The 22,964-nt window shown below is 38.9% G+C and overlaps 1 protein-coding gene across 1 annotated transcript in view; it reads right to left on the bottom strand.

Annotated features, from left to right (window-relative positions):
- LOC139728246 (uncharacterized) overlaps positions 1 to 22,964 on the bottom strand; it is a 104,018-nt gene that overhangs the window by 80,370 nt on the left and 684 nt on the right. The window lies entirely within an intron of this gene.

Below are 22,964 nucleotides of genomic sequence, written 5' to 3'. Positions count from 1 at the left end.
TGTCCCTTTCTCAAATAGGTCCTACTTCTAAAAAATACACAGATGACTAGAGTCAGAATATCCTCCAAAGGGAACACGAGCTATCTGGGCATTAATAATGTTTGTCTTCCGATTTCTCTCCATGCCGTCACGGCCCAAACCATCATAAGTAATAAGGCAATAAGTTTCATTAACCAGGGAAATAATAGTACGCATTACATACATTTGGCGGATTATCACACAAATTGTCGACTTTATAAAAACGAGAGTAATTGACAACTTAGGCCCTACTATATCTCCAGAGATGAACTTTAAACAGCAAGTCACATACCAGGGAACGAAAGTTATGATTATTTGAACAAATTCATTAATGAGGCCAATTAATAACCGTTGTAAAAGTACACACACGCATAAAAAGGTTTCGAGTTCGATGTGTGATCATTGTATTAGCTCATAGATAAAGTATCATTAATTTTGCGTGATCGTTCGTTGGAATTATTTTTTTCAGTGCGATTTGTGCGTCATGCCAATCACCACTCATTGAAATGGAGTGCATGTATCAAACGAAACTCGCTGGTCATGCAATCAATAGCCTTGGTCAGCTCACTATCATTGCGTAATTCTATAGCCCTCGCCGCTTGGCCGCCGACGCCACCGCGCGCACCATGCTTTGTTTTGTCTTCAAAGGGGTCAAGAGCAATGCCTCATTAGCATACACCCTAGCAACGGAGGCGGAGTCTCGATCTGGCAAGAACAATAGGTGCGAAACGCAACGCAAAGGCGAGCGTTCGAAAAAAATGTAACCGAAAAAAATTGTCTCAGAAAAACGGTGATTTGGGACACTTGTACTCATTTTCACCCGCTGAAATTTTCTGTACAAACAGATAAAACATAAAGAAATCAAAATCCGTCATAAAAAAATTTCGACCCGAGTAGTGCTTCCCCTTCATTTTCGGCTCATTACGGGAAAACTCCCCGTGCGACTTATGACTCATTTTGTCGGAGCGCCACACATATATATATATATATATATACAATATATATATAAATATATATATATATATATATATATATATATATATACGTGTATTTATATATAGAACTATTGGAACAAGTTCACTCGGTTGACAGCAGGTTCATCCGTATAAGTATGTCTAAAGCTCTTCCTTTCAGGATATCGAGCACTCTTCATAGAAGGATAGAATCACCAAGTATATATATATATATATATATATATATATATATATATACGCATGTGACATAGATAACTTTTAGCATACTCAATTGGAAACGAACCAGTGGTCTTAATTACTGTATTCATTGAGAGATCACAACCATTCATTGCGTCATTCATTGACTTCACTGTATTATTACAGGTAATGTATTACCTCAATAATTCTTTCAGTCGTTTGCAAAAACATGCTGTCTCAATGCATACAGGCAAGTACGAACAATGACACGAAAAGAAATAAAGTACTTCGGCTTATATGTCTCACTGTGAAGTGCGAAGGAATCGATGGACAGTGACAAACGGTTCTAATGTAAATATTATTAATATTCACATTTGTAAGACAAATTGAAACTTGCACTTTCAGTCGTCTGACAATCAGTCCGTGGATTACATGTGGCTTGTACTGATAATGCGATTATCAGTGGGAAACATGAATTAAGGTGTCATTCCTTTTAAACGTTTAATTCTTGCATTAAGCCTGAATGAGCACAGAAAAAGTAATAGAAAGGGTAAGAATTATAGGGTAAGATATTCTAATATAGCACATGCACCTGGTTATCGCATATAAATCTATGCTTGAATATGTGTGCATGTGTATGATCTCCATTTATGCATCGGTGCAGAGAGGTGACTCCTCCCTGATTTGTGCGAGTTCTCTGCAGTGTCTGTGCAATGCGTAGTTTGTTTGTTTGTTTGTTTGTGTGTGTGTTTTTTTTTTTGGCATTCCACTGGAGCAACTTCTTGTATGGCATGGTGTATGCAAGTCTCATTACGCCATGTCATCGCCAATTTCAGAGTTACAGGCTGCTGTGCTACCACTTGGTACAGCCTGTCTTTTTCGTGGACTTTCAAATCCATGCCGTTGTTAAATACAAAGCTAAAATCTCACGAGACTGGACGACTTGCTTCTAATTATTTCCAAAAGCGTGCGTAGGACCCTCGTCGGCACTGCACCACTCATTCACTCATAGGGAGATATGGATGCGTACAGTTCTTTTTTTTTACCATCCCCGTACAATACAATACACATAATCATGAGAAATAAATCGAAGCGGAGAAATGCTCGCAATCACATGAAGACGAACTTATTCCAAGCAAATTCAGCAAATACGCACACTGTGCAGCACTTGCATTTTTGCTTATTACAGCAAAACAGACAAAACTGGACCAATGAGACTCATACATGTACATTGATTATTGATTATAGCCATTATAAAATCTACCATGAACACTTCTCGACTGTTGTTCTCCCCCCCCCCCCCCACCCATGTTGTCTGCCGATGAAACCTATCAATTGATAGAGAGCAATTCGGCATTTGCTTATAAATGGACAAGGCTGTAGCTCGATATGGAAGTGGTATTGAATACGTTGAGTCATGCGAAAAAGATAAACAAAATAGAGCAACCTTCGGCGCTCTGCTGTCAGAGTCTAGGAAGTCTTCATGGTATGATAAGGGTGGTTTTTCCCTGAACTGTTATGATACTATCAGACGATGGTCAGTTACCCTCAAGAATAGCCATCAAAATATCATTTTACCTGAGATCAACAAAGTTCGACCGTATGTCTCCCCCCAGAAAAAGAAATACAATCGAACCTTCCGCAATAATTGTGTAAAAGTAGTGAATCAATCCAAAACCAATTTTAAGGAACAAAACTATAACTATTACCCCCATCTTTATACACGATACAGGAAATATCATCCAATTGGACTTTGTGGTAATGAAGAGAAAGGGGATCTTTGTATGAGAGCATGTCAGGAATACCTTCCTTCCAAGTTGTATGCAATGACTGTGTTCATAATTCCAAGATCAGCCATCTTCTCCGGACATAACAATGGGATCGGAGATCTCACTATGGACAGGTTGGGTGTCTGAAATCTATTGTACCTGTACCACCCACTTTGTATTATGCCGAATTCTATAGGCGTTTGGTTGGGATTACATTCTATACCCCATGGCGCTCTTCCCGTGGCCTTTTGGTGGGTTTGGCTGCGGCCTTCTCAGTCATAATCTCGCAGCCCTTTTGATCATTTTGCAGCAGCCCTTTCCACTCTTGGATCGAGCTTTCCCAATCGTTTGGCTCTAGCCTTCTCGATCACTATCTATTTGCTACAGTCTCTGACTGTCCAAAATTCATACAGAACTTCAATGAAAACAGCTGCTAATATTCTTTCTTCCTGGATTTAAAGAAAACACTGATTGAAATCATTTCCGCGACATTACACCTGTCGTTTGGAAACTTGGGAGTTTATCACATCGAAGCATGACGGGGAATAAAAAAGTTAGACAGTGGGAAAGATTTCGAGAGATACTAATTATAAAAAGTCATGGAGCGATCATGGAGGAGAAAAAAAAATAATCATGGAATCTTAGATCATACAAAACTATACACAGGGCTACAATGCATACCTAATGAGAGACAAACCGCCAGTAAATACACACACACACACACACACACACACACACACACACACACACACACATGGTACATATATGTATGTTATATATATATATATATATATATATATATATATATATATATATATGTATATATTTAACAAAAACAGCTTGATCTCATTGAGATTGCAGTATGCATATCAATATCAATGCATATGGACGTTCAACTAATTACTTTTTAATAATATAAATGACAAACAAGTCAGCTCTGACACAAACAAACACACACACGCAACATATCCACAGACCTGTCCCTCAAGAAGAAAGATGTTTTGGAAAGTTTGTATTCTATTCCCGTCATTCTTTCCGCGACCATTTTGGTGTATGTGTTCTTCACATGCAATGCATGCGTGTTTGTTCTGTTGTTTTGTTTTGTTTTTTGTTTTTTTTTTTGTTTTTTTTTTTGTTTTACATTTTAATACATCAGCGACGTAATATTTTCCGGCCTTTCGCAGGCCTGTGATTATCAAATATACCTGCAACAAATTTGATTTTCGGGACTATCTAGAGTTTATGCCTGTCATTCGTCATTCCGAGGAGAAGAAACTTTTTTCGGGTATTTATTGAGCTTACTTCTATAATAAATAGTGGTTGTGAACTAATATGCATGTTGCTGGAAATGCACCACGGAGCTGACCAATCACGCAGTTTCAGCCTCCGTTGCTATCACAACAAAGGTTTGCTTTGGGAAAGATAATGGGTGATGATCGATTCACGGTGCCCATCGCGAAAATGTCCATCTTCTCCGGACATAACAATGGGATCGGAGATCTCACTATGGACAGGTCGGGGTGTCTGAAATCTATTCCCTGTACCACCAACTTTGTATACGCCGAATTCTATAGGCGTTTGGTTGGCATTACATTCTCTTCCCTTGGCGCTCTTCCCGTGGCCCTTTGGTGGGTTTGGCTGCGGCCTTTTCAGTCATAATCTCGCAGCCCTTTTGATCATTTTGCAGCAGCCCTTTGTACTCTTGGATCGAGCTTTCCCAATCGTTTGGCGGCAGACTTCTCTATCACTATCTTTTGGCTGTAGTCTCTGACTGCCCAAAATATGTTCACATAGGACTTCGATGAAAACAGCTGCTAATATATTCTTTCTTCCTAGATAAACGTTTGAATGACTAACTAACTAAATGAATATGTTAATGAATAGTTTAATAAATAAGCAGATAAATGAATGAATAAATGAATAAATATATAAGTACATTGAATAAATGAGTGAATAAATAAAGAGATTAATAAATTATTTAATACTTGACATGTCCAATTTAACAGTCTTTAATAGTCACACAATATACATCAGTTCGCTAGCTGACCGAAGAGTCGGATTCAAATTTTAGGAGATACCATGCATGCAGCAGCAGCAAAAACAAACAAACAAACAAACAAACAAAACAATATATATATATATATATATATATATATATATATATATATATATATATATATATATATACTATATACTATATACCGGTAGTATAACCTGGTTTCCATGTGTAAATGTTTACAAGGTGAAATTAGCGCTTCATCCATCACGTCCCATGCATGTATGTTGTTGTTGTTGTTCATTTTCTACACCAGTAGTATATCTTTATACTTTTGTAATGATTTCGTACATAATTTTACACAAAGTACAGCCGCTTTGCCATATAACAGTATAAAAGAGCGATAAAAAGAAAACGACAGGTAACCGCGTTCTATGGTGTGTATCAATACATGCGTGCGTGATGTGGCTGTGGATGTTTAAACTGCCGTGTTGATATTCAAAGTCGAATGATAGTTCGACAGCTGGTATGGACTTGAAATTGCTTTTTGACATTGGGTGTTTTAAAACGCGTATGATTGACTTTGGTGTTGTTCAAAGGAAATACTGATTGAAATAATTTCAGCGTCATGATACTGTAGCTTGGAGTCTTGAGAATTATTGATGTAGAAGCATGACGGTGGGAAAAATACGATGTGGATCAAGACGACATTTATTTCACTATTCATAGTCTACATAGATTCACTGCAAGGTTGCAGGAGAAGAGGAGAGATTTTTGTTTTTGGAATGACTCACTCCAAAGAGAAAAAGGCACACACACACACACACACAAAACACACAAAAAAACTTGCAACTCCATAGATCAAGATGATGGGGAAGAATGTACAAACCTGTATATGACACAACACAGTAACTAAAAGTCACGAAAATGTTGGATAGAATGCGTATGTTTTGTGTATATTTTGCTTTTATAAAGTTGTTGAGTTTCCCGGTTGTCAGAGTGGACTGAAGTCGTAGAATAGGTGGACACCATGAGATTATTAAACAGGTTTTCTGTTCCGAGGTGTTATTCATATTCTAACGGAGAGGGCGCTATATTGCTAAAACGAAACGTACGCACTCTGACGCTCAGATTTTGTGAATGGTCGGCTCCTTGAAAAAAGCGCCGCACGGGCCAAGTGCTAAAAGCGCCGCGCAGCGGGCTTTTGAATGGGAGGATTTAAAAGAACGCGGCGAAACAATAGAAGACCGCTGAGCGGGAGCGCCGCTGTTTTCCTGGAGCGTGTAATCTGCCAAGGCGCCTTAGTAGCAAAAATGTACAATATAGGTAAAAAGATCAAGGTCAAACGTCAAAGAAGTCAAAGGTCAAAATTCTATGTAGAAGTTTTGAAGCCCTCACCTAGTGCCATCACATAAAGCAAACGGAATCGAAATCGGGTTAGAAATGGCGAAGGAGTAGCATTTTGTAGCCAATGTACAATATAGGTAAAAAAATCAAGGTCAAAGGTCAAAGAAGTCAAAGGTCAAAATTCTGTGTAGAAGTTTTGAAGCCCTCACCTAGTGCCATCACATAAAGGAAACGGAATCGAAATCGGGTTAGAAATGGCGAAGGAGTAGCATATGGTAGCAAAATGTACAATACAGGTAAAAAATCAAGGTCAAAGGTCAAAGAAGTCAAAGGTCAAAATTCTGTGTAGAAGTTTTGAAGCCCTCACCTAGTGCCATCACTTAAAGGAAACGGAATCGAAATCGGGTTAGAAATGGCGAAGGAGTAGCATTTTGTAGCAAAATGTACAATACAGGTCAAAAATCAAGGTCAAAGGTCAAAGAAGTCAAAGGTCAAAATTCTGTGTAGAAGTTTTGAAGCCCTCACCTAGAGCCATCACATAAAGCAAACGGAATCGAAATCAGGTTAGAAATGGCGAAGGAGTAGCATTTTGTAGCCAATGTACAATAAAGGTAAAAAATCAAGGTCAAAGGTCAAAGAAGTCAAAGGTCAAAATTCTGTGTAGAAGTTTTGAAGCCCTCACCTAGTGCCATCATATAAAGCAAACGGAATCAAAATCGGGTTAGAAATGGCGAAGGAGTAGCATTTTGAAGCAAAATGTACAATATAGGTCAAAGGTCAAGGTCAAAGGTCACAACTGAAATTCTGTATAGAAGTTTCAAAGCTCTCATTTAGTGCTATCATATAAAGCAAACAGAATCAAAATCGGGTTAGAAATGGCGAAGGAGTAGCATTTTGAACATTTTGATCACACACGGACGCACGGACGGACGGACAGACGGACAGACGGACAGACGGACAGACGGACACACACACGTACGGAGCCCGTTTCATAGTCCCCTGCTCGAACTCGTTCGGCGGGGACAACAAATGTAAGTTTCACTCTGAATTGTAAACTTCATGTCTTCTTTGAATGATAAGACTTTGCTATACAGTGCAGCCATGTGAAATACACAGTAGCTGAGTTACAATGTATCTTTCAAAAAAACATTAATGACAGAGTTACAGTAATCAAATATTTACAAACAGTAATCAAACAGTATGTGTGAGTGGAGGGAATGCAGGAGGTAGCAGGGCATTTGTTACAGAAACTTGATATTTAACTCCATGTAAACAGTCACAATTCTAAATTCTGGACAACACTAGTTTGATATATCAAAACTAGGAAGGATTATGATCAAGATAGCATCCTTGGTCAATAATACAGCTCAAGTCAGCAGAAAACAGATGTTCCATATAAATCCACTTAAGATTTTACAGCCTTTCTTATGTCACTCAGTTGTGTCTAAAGCTCCATCAACAGCCATTCCCCTGGCACTTTCCACTGGCGGCCTGCACCAGGGATAATAGCGGTGGCTATGACCCTTTCTACATGACGACAGGTCAAGGGTCACCAGACAGATTTACATGCCTTTGCACCCACCGCTAAAGAAAAAAAAAAAGGAAAAAAAATATGAGAGGATTTAGGAATCCTTTGAACTAGCCTACATTCACACATTGAACAGTACCACCGGTTCTTTGGCTCTCTATCCACTCATCTTCTTCACTGCACAATGAAGGCTGGCACAAGCAAAGGTTGGGTTGGGAAGAGGAGAGAGAAAAAAAAAATTATAAAAATTAGCCGGGAGGACCAAGCTCATAAGAGATGGCTTGCAACACAGTCGCATAATTACACTTTGCATTGTGCACCCTAACCAGCAAGATGTGTTATTCTAGGAGTATAATGGGGAGAAGTCGGGAACACAAACAGCGATTCTCTCGAAGAGCAAGGGCATTCGGTGTGGACGAAAAGGGGGAGCATAGTGAAGTCACCGTGGAATGGTGGCCTGCAGTCACATGATCGGTGTGTACGCTTGATAGGGTGGCCGATGCAAGCAAGCACATCATCATCATTAATATGATTTTGGAGGCACACTTCCATACACAGACAACTGGTTCTTGACCTCGCACCAACTGACAAAGAGTGTTTTTTTTTTCTTTTTATAAATGCAGCTTGCAGTCAAGCGGAGTCAAATGCCATCAGGACAATGGCAACAAATGGCATGCACTTTGTGGCTTGCTGACTTTGATCAGGACTAGAAAAACCCAAATTTAGCCATCGACATAAACATCTCTTTGATTATCAAGTTGCCTCACTTTAACTTGTGATGATACACAGATATATTTGAGTTTTGTTGATGACAAACACTGAATACATGGCAGGGAATTCCATGTGGTTACTGGTATATGTTGCAAATTGAAAATATCAAATTTCATAACATGCAAACATCTACTGTTCCTGATGTCTGCCTACACATGTACATTGTACATACCAACTATCTGAAGGTATAACTCATTGAATGTTATCTGATCACAGCTGTGCTATCGACAACATACAAGACTATCATGACTTTAAGGCTTTGTTGTTATTCTTGTTCCTTCTTTTCAAAAGCAGTTCTGCACTGACTATATCCATGGATTTTTTTCTTTTAATCATTTGCCTATTGTTTAAAAGTACATTACGATCAAGGAGTTTCTGTGACAAGTACTGAATTCATACTCCCAGTATAATTCATGTTTCATCAGCTATATATTTGTCGTGATGAATGATTTGCATTCTGATGCAGTTGAATCCAGTCTTTTTCAGTGATTTGATGTGTCATGCATTCAGTTGCACATGAGCCAGAGAACATTGTCATACCATAGAAAGCTAATGTTCGTGGCATAATTCACTCACATCATTAAACAAATATTTATTCTGCTTTGTCCGAATACAATGTTGTTGTTTTTTTTGTATGCTCATAAAATACGAAAGAACACCTCATTACAACATGCAAGTTCATATAAACCTACTTGTTAATACAGACACAGTAATACAAGATGTGCATATTGTGTGTTTAATCCTCAACAGCACACTGTATAACTCATCATAGCATTATATATATAGGGCCTATAGACCAATATCACATTATAAAACTGCTAAATGCATAATAATCCCTTTTTATGCCTCCTGCACTTGTGGTGCCAGAAGCATTGTTTTCTAGTTGTCTGTCATATACATTTGTATGTCCTGCTGTCTGCCTGGCTAGCCATTTAACCCGTTGAGGACGGACTGATTTTGCTACAACACGCATTTCCCTAGACACCTGCCCGAGTATCAATGTATACTCGGGACTCGTCCCCAACGGTTTAAACCGTCGGTATCAAATACCACACCAATGGTGTATCAAGCATAATTTAAGGCAGTGTCGTAAAGACTGATATTGCCTTTTTTATCAACAAAAATACAAAGACAGACCATTTTTGCTAAAGTTTGAAATGTCATATTTGAGACTTTGTACACTAAAGGGCTTTTTACACTTGTGTTTCTTAACCCCGGACTTTCTCTGACCCAGGACTATCGTTAGTCCCGTACAAATTTTTTCAGCTTTTTACACTCGCCAATTAGTCCCGTACTATCTCTTGTCCGGGGCTAAGGAGAAAACTGACCTTTTTACACTCGTATTTCTTAGCCCCGGACTTTCCAAACCACATGAATATTCATAATTACGCTGTGTACTGTACACGTACACGCACGCACCGGCAGCACTTGATTGCCTCGTTTCTGATTGGTCAGTGAGGGTCGGACTTCGTCTCCGTCGCTTAGCCCAGGATTATTTTTTCGTTCTGTTTACACTCACTTGCTTGGCACCGCAATTGCGGTGCTAACCCCTGCTATTTTGCAGGGCCAGATAGTACCGTACTATCGGTGGGGCTAGCCCACTTTGGCAAAAACGAGTGTAAACAGAAAGTGGGCTAAGAATAGTCCCGTACCAACGGTGGGGCTAAGGCCCCCCCTTAGCCCCACCGTTGGTCCGGGGCTAAGCAAAAATTTACAAGTGTAAAAAGCCCTTAAGGATCTCCTGGTGAAATTCACTTTGAAAATTTTGACCTCAAACCTTTTTGTTCTGCCCCTCAAGATTATATCTTAAGTTTAGTTCCACACTGTACCTCCACATATTCAAGGGCCCTGAAAATACCCCCTTTTCTCTACCAATCAAAGTATCTACACATGGTGCAATATACCTGTACTACTAGAAAGATTGGTGATGATGCTTGAAACTTACATTGCGTATCCCCCTTTCAGAGTAAAATCTTCCTGTATGGATATATCATGACGTATTGATATGTGATTTTTTTTCAAATGTCTATTATGGCCGTATATTGTACATCGTATATCGAAACAATGGTTTGAGCATCACTTTGATATACGTAAATTTGTGTCAGAATGCTCTCATATCCATGTCTTATCATAAGTACAAGTAGATGTACACCTTGTAGCTTCTTTTTTTTTGCGCACTACAAAATGGATTCAAAACAATAACAAGAGACCCGCGGGTCTAGCGCTCACCTGAGTATCGCAAGTTCACCTTTCAGGCAGTCACTAATCTAAATTATTTACAGCTCCACCAAAATTTGACCAGGCATTCTCAAGTAGAAGATGAAAATGTACAATAAAGGCCCAATTTTTTTAAGATTCCTTAATTTGGGGGGATTGGGGCCCCCTGGGGCCCTCTGGGTGGGGCATGGTGCCCATTTTGATAAATTGAGATCCTGACCCCCTAGGGATGCTACGTGCCAAGTTTGACAAAAATCCATCATGAGGTTTTCAGGAAGAAGATGAAAATGTACAATTCAGGCCCCCATTTGGACCCTTCCAACCACCCCCCCCCCCCTACCCAAGAGGGGCACCCCTGGATCTCCTATGAACAAACTTGAAACTACAGTCATTAATGTACTCACTCATAGTATTATCTCAGCTCTATAACTTCTGATTCTAGAGAAGATTTATAAAGATTCCTTCATTTGGGGGGTTTGGGACCCCTGGGGGCCCCCTGGGTGGGGCATGGTGCCTATTTTAACAAATTGAGATCCTAACCCCCTAGGGATGCTACCTGCCAAGTTTGGTGAAAATGGGTCATGGGGTTCTCAAGACGACGATAAAAATGTACAATTTAGGCCCCATTAGGACCCCTCCTCACCCCCTCCCCTGGGTCCCAAGGGGGGCACCCCTGATTCTGCCATGAACAAACTTGAAACTACAGTCATCAATGTACTAACTCATAGTATTAACTAAGCACTATCACTTCTGGTTCTAGAGAAGAAGATTTTTGCAGAATCCTTAATTTTGGGGGGCTTGGGCCCCCTGAGGGCCCCCTGGGTGGGGCATGGTGCCCATTTTAACAAATTGAGTTCCTAACCCCCTAGGGATGCTACCTGCCAAGTTTGGTGAAAATGGGTCATGGGGTTCTCAAGAAGAAGATGAAAATGTACAATTTAGGCCCCATTAGAACCCTTCCCCACCCCCCTCCCCTGGGTCCCAAGGGGGGCACCCCTGATTCTGCCATGAACAAACTTGAAACTACAGTCATCAATGTACTAACTCATAGTATTAACTTAGCTCTATCACTTCTGGTTCTAGAGAAGAAGATTTTTACAGATTCCTTAATTTTGGGGGGTTTGGGCCCCCCTGGGAGCCCCCTGGGCGGGGCATGGTGCCCATTTTAACAAATTGAGTTCCTAACCCCCTAGGGATGCTACCTGCCAAGTTTGATGAAAATCGGTCTTGGGGTTTTCAAGAAGAAGATGAAAATGTAAAAAGTTTACGCACGACGCACGACGGACGACGGACGACGGACGACGGACGACGGACGACGCACGACGCACGACGCACGACGCACGACGCACGACGGACGCCGGACGAAGGGCGATCGCAATAGCTCACTTGAGCCTTTGGCTCAGGTGAGCTAAAAACACACTCGATGCCCAAAGCCCACATAAACTGCATATTGCACAAGGCAAACACTCCAATACATAGATATCTCAAGCTTCCTATGAAACATTTAACAGTGTGCAGGGCCTGATGCTGCCATACTACCATCATAATGTTGTGTCTGATTGGTCTCATATCAATATGTGGTACATTGTACACTGTACATCCATTCATTGTATGGATATTCGATAAGCACTGTAAAACTAGTAATTTTTGCGTGCATTTCAATTTCATGAATTTCACAAGAGCCAAGATTCACGAAATTAAAATGCACGCAAAAGTTCTTGTTTACACTATATGCACTGAATGCCACTGGCAATTTGCAAAAATTTCATGCCGTGAAAAAGACCATCGGCTCTAATTTGCAAAAATTTTGTGCCACGAATATATCTTGCTTTACAGTAATTTGGTGTGTCTGAAAGCACTGTTCAGTTAATTACTGAATGTAATCAGCACTTAATGAACATTTCGATCACGAAATGATATTTTCGTTAACAAAACGGTCATTTTGTCGACGAAATGACCAATTTCGTAACAAAATATTCCGTGCGACACTTGGCGCTCCATGGTTTTTGTCCATGGTTTAAACCATCGTTTCATTTGTACCACCTTCGTGAATTCGAGCCTAAGTGTCTTAGCCCTTTGTAGCCCTGCCCTTTCTCCCACCTGCACAAATGGGTATTTATGGAAGGGTCCCATACCGTCAATGGCAAGTGCCATTTCTTTTTAATACTGGCCTGACATTGAGTTTTAGTGGCCCCCGCACAAGCAGGCAAGTTTGTTTGAGGCACCCTGGGATCCTTATTAGGGTTCTACACAAACTTTTCTTCCCTGGTTGCCCATTTGGACCACTAAAATCTTAAAATCTGAAAGTTTGGTGGCCAAAGAAAGAAGTGTAGTGGCCAAAAATAAGCAGCAACATAATCAATCCATTTTGAATCGAAGTGCCTGATCGGGCCACCAAAAGAAAGCGCTTTTGGAAATTTGGTAGCCCAACATCAATTTCAGTGGCCCCCGGGCCACCACTAATGTCTAGCCCTGTTGATATCATTAATACTTTTAACCACTGAGCCACATCCCAACCCTTTACCCCGTAAGCCATAGCCAAACAACTTTAAATTGCCAACCTCTCACAATAACTCCGTATGATATCACCCAAGTCCACTATTTCCATATCTAAAGAAGAGTGTGTTTGAAATTTGCACAGCTTCAGCTACTGGGAGGCCTGGCCCTGGATCCTCACAGGGGCCACCTGTTCCTGCTGAACAACTTTGTACCCCCATCTCTATATGAGTGAATCCTGTCAGGTTTGATTCAAATGTACCTATTCAATGCACTTTAGTGAAGAAGATGGAAAGAGAAGAGATATTTTACATGTAGAACAGAAAAGTTTTGAGAGAGCAGGAAACACACACAGCATGACAGACATACTTGTACAAATTATTTTGTATAACAGACAACAGAATGAGATCACAAAAGCCAACCTACATCAATATCTCAGGTGAGCTGCAGAACAAACAAAATCTCTATAAAAGTTGATTTGGCTCCACAGGTGACTCAAGCAACAAAAGTGATGTGCACCATTAAAATGACTCGTAAAAGATGCCAAAGTTTATATTTGAGACTCTTTTTATTTGGGAAAAGTTGAGGTGCCGTTACCTTGGGCACACAAGGGAAATCAATTCATCAGATTTTTCATTGCTACTCATTAGATAATGAATTTCCTTCGATTTTTGTTGAATGCCGAAGGCATTCTTCTGTCACCTCAACATACTCCTTTACAGAATGTGTCACTTGTCCGGAAGAGGCTACACCATGAGCATGAATTACATTGATGTGATACAACGATCACACACATTGTCAGTCTGTTTGACAATGAGTCTACTTCTTCAACAATGATTTGCAACTGAGGGCGACAACCTTTCAAACCTGCAAATGAACTTCACTGATCGTGAATCAAGGGGATACCTTTCATGTGGCATCTGACGACGTCTTTACTGCCATTCCTCTCATTAAATTCTTGCTGGCAGCAGGTCATCACTTTCTGCCGTAACACTTGCATCCTTGCAGCTGCAGGAGGTACATGTACACAGTAAAAGCCTCTGCATCATCTTTTCTCTCCACACCACCTCCTTGCAACCCATGTACCCATCTCTCAATATACCCCCCCCCCCCCCCCTTCTCTCTCTCTCTCTCTCTCCCTCACACACTTGGGTCTACTGTTTCTAGTCTTGGTCGCAGGCTGAGAGTTACATTTGTGCTTCTGTTATCTATTGCATATAGACACACACAGTATGCCTGTAAGGTGGCAGCTAGGTCCATTCAGTCGTGGGATTGTACAGGGAACTATTCTTCAAACTTTCTGTGTTGTATAAAAAGTCTGCTCAGATAATATACAAATGACGCACAGGTCTGAGTGCCTCAGTCGGAATTGTGGGCATAAGGTAACTATGGAATGCTTAAAACCCACGAGGCAAAGCCAAGTGGGTTTAGGCTAAATTCCATAGTTACCGCATGCAACACTATATTCCGACTGACACACGAAAAGACATGTGCGTCATCTGTTTTATAGAATGGGTAATTTTCTTGCTAAAAACCCATTTTTCTATCGTGTTACTCGATGACAAATTTACTGGATGCATTTCCTTTTGGCTTGCCATATACATTGTACGAGAGCCCGAAAACCATGCATCAGTTTTTACTGGATGCATGGTTTCTCTTCAGAACCATGCATCCAGTAAAAACTGATGCATGGTTGTTTTAGCCAATAGGCGTCTTGTACTGAGTGCGCGAACACTTGCTTAATGCGCGAACCTTTGTTACAACTGCGCATACTCTTGCTACAAGTGCGTGATAACATGTTTACCACTGTGACTCAGCATGCGGCCAGTATAAATAAACACATAGCTCTCGACCAATGAGATCGCAGGATTCTCGCTACCCATTCTATAATACAGGCTTTTTGCTCTCTTTTTTAATCTTACACTGACAGATGACACTGATTTCATGTTGCTCTTTTCTTTTTAAAGATCTACCATATCCTTATGTACATATATTTGGACATACTTGTACACATGGTATATCAGTATGCATAATTTGCATTATGACTTTAGTTGAATCAAAGAAACATTCAGATTTATGCACTGTACTGCACTGTATGTTCGAGAATTTATAGGCATGGTACAAAATCATGAATAGATACAATTTATTACGCTCATATCTAGGAGTTCTTCATTTCAACAGCACTCTGCATGATATTAAATGATTGTTGTTTCAGCAAAATAATTTTGCCCAGAGGGATACTCTGCCACTGATATTCGCCAGCATAACTACTCCAAGATTGCTTCCTATCAAAATTTACTACTTGAAATAAGTATACACTGACAAAACACTGGACATCCTTTCATTCCCTAGTTTGAATGCACACACATTGTAAGATTTCGATATGATGTAGGCCCTATAATTAACTACAAGTCTCTCTAGACAACCTGCTCTTTCAAGCACAAGTGACTTTTTACTTTGTCTTCCACAGAAAAGTTTCAGCATTGATACCACTGCAAATGAAAACTACCAACAAGGGAAACAACATACATTATCAGCACAATAAATTTAACATCCTTTATCATATTCAAATGAATTAAAAGAACTTCATTCTGCCGAGAAGTCCTTTCAAAAGCTATAATGGCAACATTGTACATGGTGAAGCACAACACTGTATGAGGCATAATATTTTATGTTTATACCCGTACATGTACAAGTTTGTATGAGCATCTAATTTGTAATATCATTCTCTCCTTTCGATATCCGTTTGTGTCAAGTCAATACAAAAGGAACTACATGATGTGATAATGACCCTGTTCATTATTGCAAACTGTACATTAGAAAATATAATGTAGCTCTCCTATTGCTCATTTAAATCTTGTGTGCAAAGCCTGACCCCATAAAATTCATGCAAAACATTGTTGTAAAACTTGGCATTTGGAGCAATCAAGTGCTCAGTTTGTGACTTCAATCGAAAGAAAGCACCGTTAAACAGCATACAACACACCTACAATTGTACATGTACAATGTGTAAAAGTCACAATGTTGCTAGGACATGTTCAGCATAATTGATGTCATGCCATTTGCATTTTTTTTTTCAAGTTCAATCTCACACAAACACTTCTACTGAAACAGCAGGATCGCCTACACAGTACTGGTGCCACAAATAGGATGAGCACAACCCCATGATAACTGAAGATACAAGCAAGACATGACACAACCCATACCGCCTTTATCTCCCATCTCATGTCAGTGAGGCTGCTGATGAAGAACATTAATAATTCAGACAGGAGAGGGAACGCCGAGCCAAAAGACTTTTGTGTGTCATGTTTAATTAAATCAGCCGTCACATCAATACCACTACAACGCTATATGCTAATTAGGGCAGTGGTCAAGCCTGCGTGGCATCTCGTACACACAGAAGACAGAACACGGCACGAATTGACATCAACATGTTGGTGATTATATTCAGATGAGCTTTATAAGGTGATTATCATGAGAACCTGCCTCTCCTGGTAGGAGACAGAATGGGGTCATATCAAAGCGGCATGATTTCAAACGAGTGAGAAATGGTTCAAGTGAAAACAAGGTGGGAGTGCACATACAGTCATGCACTTGAGGGGCAAATATCAATTCTGTACGGTGTCCTCAGACCAAGTGAATGCATGTAATGCGTTAAAGGACACTTCGCAAACAGCGGCACTCAACAAGCATTCAAGAAGGATGACATCCTGTATACGTGCACCATAATCCGGGTTGTTTTCAGCCAGTGTTGGTTGGTACACTGGGAATGACATGCCCAGGACAGGGGAATCTGATACGTATTTTGTTGTTGCTGTTCAATTTTATTGTTGGGTTTATTTTCTACGGGGGGGGGGGGGGGGGGGGGGGGGGGGGGGGGGGGGGGGGGGTGTTATACTGCGTATGATATAAGGTGTCTACCTTTTCTATTTTTTACTCTGCTGTGCTTTGAGAATAGGAAACACACACCTTGCTGTAGCACAGCCAGATTTTGCATCTTCATCCCATCCCCTTTCAGAACAATCATCTCAGAATGGTTGTGACATTCTAAACAAATAAGTTGCAGATGGTAATGGAGAGTGAACGATTGTCTGACTTAGCTTTTTTTATTTCCTTTTGTCATACGTGTAATACACTTGTATCATCTAAAGTTTTTTTAATTGCCCCATCAGTGACTCGTTTCTATGGTGCATAAAGCTGTTTTATGGTGACTTTTTAAATCTTTTTTTTTTTGTTAATTGACCTCTTTGTTTTGCATATGAATATTTTCTCCATTAGTGGGTTCTTAATTGTTTTTATATATGACCTATTGTTTGCCTGTTCAGTAATTGACATACAAATGCACAGGTGTGAATATTTCAGCTCTTGATAAAACCTTTGTTATGAGGTTTGTTATTTTTTCCTATAATCTTTTGATTTGATGCTACTTTGCGCTTTTTCATTTTTATCTAGACATGGACATGAGCGAAGAAGAACCATCAAATGAGGCATGTGTTGCATTGAAAATATACTTCACCTAAAAAAGAGAGGAATGTTTCCTACACAATGGTGCTGTGTTTGACCTGAAAGTGACATTGTAACACTGTTGTCTGTGACCAAGTCCAAATAGATAATAGATAATAAATAGATAAATTTACAAACATTTATCTGTCATAATAAACAAATACATCACACACTGTGAGGCTTTAAAGAAAATTATGGATCCCAAGGTGGCAAGGAGAGCACTATTTTCTGAGGGGCACAGCCCTGAAGAACATAGTGCCATTTCTGTCACCAAGGAACCCGTAATTTCACTAGTCAAGTGGCTCGAAACAGTGCATGATATATTTGGTTCATATCCCTCCAACTAATTTTACCCCCCCCCCCCAAAAAAAAAAAAAAAGCAGATCATTATGTACATTGCTGAAATATAATTTTTACCATTATCATTGCAGTGCAGATGATAGGTACTGTAGGCCACTAGGGCCTAGACTGCAATGGATGTGGTTATACATGGTGGTCTATGAGGCCAAATGGTGATTCAGAGGGCACTTTCATATTACTATTGATGAAAAATTATTGAAATATCGTATCTACAATGTATGACATAATATTCATTAATATACAGTGCATTATATCATGAATATAAAGTCACAGTATAGCACATTTTTCTCCAACAGCATGTTGTTTTCAATATACACAGCAATGTTATATGTTACATGCTACACATGTATGTGGACCAATCACTGAACAGGATTAATGAAGGATTATTGTATAAATACAACATAAAAATTTTTCTATTCTTGTGGCGACTTGTGAGCTATTGTATACAATTGTACCCCCTGGGCTGTCAAATTACAATTAATCAACTTTAAAATGCTCATAGTGAATAACTAAAACTTTGGATGTCTTCCCTGTGTATACAGTATTGCCTTGTACTTTAAATGCATAATTTACCATTTGCAGATGAAAAAAAACCCAGCATTGGTGCTTCAAAATAGTTCTAAAATGTGACTTAGGGATAGAAACCACCAATGTAAAAATTTGAACCAGTATAGTCGATGTTAAGTATTGTTAAATATACAAAATGTGAACAATAGTTATAATAAGAATATTTCCAGACTAAACCGTCTACAGTTATGGTTTAATGAGAAAGATAATGATATCTCCTTTAATATATTTTAGGCTTTATTGCAAAAATTTTATATGGTAGGATGTTTTGTGATACAACTGACCTACACATATGCATCAAAAGTGATATCTTGAACATTTTTAAAATCACTGCTCCCAAAGGTAAAGAGGACCTTTGACACAATATGAAAATATTTGGTCTACCAAACTGTCGCAATTCCCAAGTGCTCCTAAAATGAAAGTTTTCTATATTTGCCTTCCTTTTCAACTCTTTTCCTAAAAAAAATGAGATTTGCTTCCAAAGTGATTTGATAAGACCAACCAAATGAATTGATCATTCAATTAATCAGCTGATGTACATGTACTTATAACTTTGTGTGCAAAATGCTTCTTTCTAACCTTTCTAACATGAAAAGCTATACAATTCTATTTAACAGGCTCATAAAATCCTTTACTGCAATTAAATGTATGGCTATGAAAGAATAAGAGCCACAGGTACAAAGTGACTTTACAACTTCCACTCAGGAAATAATCAAATTGTATCCTAATTAATCTAATTATGAAGATTCCTCCACAGACACATTACAACCTGTAAATTACTGTGGAGCATGAGAACTAAAGTACACACTAGTGCAAACTGGTTTCACACTCATAATTGGCATGGAAATTAGATGAAATTTATTCCTTGCTTCAAAAACTAGAAGTTTCAAAATGATCCTTCTATTCTTGTTGACATCCTCTGAATAATTGAATGAGTCTTTGAAAACTTTAAAAAGTCAGTAGCATGTTTCAATGGCACCTAAGGGTAAACTGTAATATAACACAATGTGCATGAAGCTTCATGATGCGCCTGTGAGTGGCTAAGCTGGAGATCTGCAGTAAAAATGTTCTTTGTATAAAAGGGTTGAATGCAGGTTTGTCTTGAGGCTGGGGAAAGTCCATTAGTCATGTCTTGTATTTAGGTATGCCATTAGTTCTTCAATTTTAGATGAACATTTAACTTTATATTGCACAGTGTTTAGACAAATCATCTAATATTTACTACATTAAGGTGTAGGGTCATGACCTTTTTAATAAGCATCAGCATTCAATGTCCAAATTAGTCATTTCTATAGAAGATTGATTATGGAACAAAAGGTGGAATTTCCAAAGAAAATATGAACTGAAGGTAACACACAGAAAATAGCTGGATCAAAAGAACAAAATATTTTTCAATATAGAGTAAGCATCTCCTAATTCAGCAATTCTCAACTTGCAGGCTCCAAAATGCCAAAGTAAAGAACTTCTAATCCCTCCATACATCATAGTTTCTGGATAACACTAGTTTCCCTTTTTATATTTGAATGTTGCTCAAATCTTGTTAAATTCTCATTTCAATAGCCTGTCAGAACTTCAAAGTGACACCAAAAGAATGAAATACATCTGATCAAATTCTTCTGCCAAAATGTGGAGTATTACTGTATGTGGTGTGGTGCATAGAATGACAACAACATGAAAATAAAAATAAGTAATCATCTTTATTACACTTGTAAAGGCAGGGTGGTCCATGAGGGGTTTGAGCATGTCAATGTAACATGCTCAAATTCTTGTGCAACATTCTCAAAAGCCAGCAACATGCTACAATTGTATGCAGCATCCTCGAGAATTGGCAACATGCTCAAAATACGATGCCATCAAACATGTGAAAAATATGAGCAAAACCTGTGAGACATTTAAAGGACTTTAAAAATTTGTGCATAAAACACAAGACAGACATTTTTGAGTTACAAAATATTGCATGCTACGTACGTGTTCTTGCTGTGCCCTCTGCACACATACAATTTCCGCAATGTTCTCACATTCAGAGCTTGCAACATGGTCAAATTTCAAGTTGTGGACCACCCCGTAAATGTGTACAATTTGTCTTCAAGATGTAAATTTATGTACCAATCACATGTACCGCAATCAGTAATGTGCCAACAGCCAGCAAACACGTGAAATTCATCTTACAAGACTAATGTATGCAAGGGATGGTGCACACAAATTCCCACTTCTATAAGACATAAAATGCTTGAATTTATAATCTATCTTGCTGCAACTATAACCATAAAGTACATTAAGAAAAAACTGCACAAATCATTGGATACCATGTATCCAATGGGGACAACCCACCATGGCAACGATGGGGATTGCCGAATTTATTCCCTTTACAGCTACAAAGATAGTTTTGTCATATACTCGTGGCTCCTTGTGCAGATTTGAAGACTTGCTCACAACTGTGATGTTTCTTAGAATTACTCTAAAATTTGCCAATCATGAACCAACACTGCTTCCAAGATTTCTTAGAGGGGAAAAAATCAAGTTTTCTAATTTCTTTATGACTCAAAAATAACACATGAAGCATAATTTTTGTTCTTACACACAAGGATATCAATGAAGACTTTCATCCATTTATTCAAGAAAAGTGTTATCTCAGGCACTTTGTGTCCAAACCCCAGTAAAGATAACAGAAAGTCTGGACACACTGAAGTTTTTGCTATTCTAAATCATTAAATTATGATTAGTATATTACCCCCTTTTTGGATTAGAGGCAGGTAACACTGTGCTGTGAAGCAAGTAATAATCTGTGAATTTGACTTCACTTATCCCTCAACATCGCGAGGCTAAATAACATCTATGCCATGAATTAAACATCATCCATTTTTGTTTGTTAATAAATCATTGATTACATCAATGACACCAAGAAAATAACTGCTCATCCAATTATGGATTCTTTATTATTCATCTGGATGGAAGTCCATCATTTACTCTATTTGTATTGTTTTCTATTAACACATTTCTAATGAAGACCAAAGTAGAAAATTTTGCTTAGTTTTGTGTTCTCATATCTTTAAAAAAAAAATCTGCATCACTTTCTGAGTTTCCAAAAGAGTACAAAAAATATTTCAGTTCACTTCCAGTGATGAAACTTCCTTTGCGCTTTACCATGAGCAGACTGCATTTCAAAAATGTCCTCTAACTGAGTCCGAGTCTAAACCAAAGTTTTCTTATAATGATAAAATATACATTTAAGGAAATAACAGGATCCTGCTACATATAAATGTAATTAAATTGGTGTCATCAAATATCAATGATAACCCACACACAAGCATACGCAACATTTTATCTGAGATGATGTTACTGCTTTAGAAAGTAATACTATCAGACCATTTACAGAGCCTGCATCTTCACATATTGGAGAAATTCCACAGACCACTTTTAGGTAATTATGTTGTACAACCAGACAAAAAGAAACTACTTTAATGAGACTATCCAAAAAGATTTAAATGCAATAAAACCGTTTCAACTTCCCAAGTAATCTACTACAGTATATCATTGAGCTACATTGTAGTTTGGTAGTCAAATTGTAAATCTTTCATGCAGAGATCTCCAAGTACCACTTTTTACTGTACCTCAGGAAAGTTGTCTCCTGTTCTTTTCTTCTCCTTTTTTTTTTTTGTCCCTTTAACAACTTCAAACTAACCAAACTTTCCAAAGCTGTTCAAGTCAAAGACTAACAGTGTTCAGAATTAACCAAAATATGAATTTACCTCACTGCAGTTGAACACTTAATTCGTTCATCATTCATCTGCAATCTTATGGAGTCACTTTGAATCTAAATTGATTGATTGGCCTTGTCATGATTTCAGGCATGGTATTTATCCCAGCTGAGTCTGAAGTCCACTCTGTCCCTTTCCAGTAACTCAGCAGACATTAGATTTACAAATGCCGCCTTGCAAGAACAAAAAGCCTAACGCTGAAAGACCCATTTATCTTGTTTTGCTAGTTGATTCATGCGACTTTCTACAGTTGTCTGTCCTGTATTCCTCAGCTGTTCAGTCAATGAGCACAAGCCAAATCGAAATCATAGCTCAAAATGTCTCAGTCACGAAGGCAAAGCCACAATTCTCAAAAGGCCTGCTCAACCACACTCTGCCCACCAATCATGTCAAATGCTCTCCCCATCACATCATTCTGTGCCTTATTCTCTACTCACAGGCCGACCGACCCTTTGATCTTTGCCGCCGGAGCATAACAGCGAG

The sequence above is a fragment of the Diadema antillarum genome, unplaced genomic scaffold (genome assembly GCF_040938485.1).
Source record: "Diadema antillarum isolate AM-2024a unplaced genomic scaffold, OU_Dant_1.0 seq00000170_RagTag, whole genome shotgun sequence".
Taxonomy (NCBI): Eukaryota; Metazoa; Echinodermata; class Echinoidea; order Diadematoida; family Diadematidae; genus Diadema; species Diadema antillarum.
This window is presented reverse-complemented; position numbering and strand designations above follow the sequence as displayed.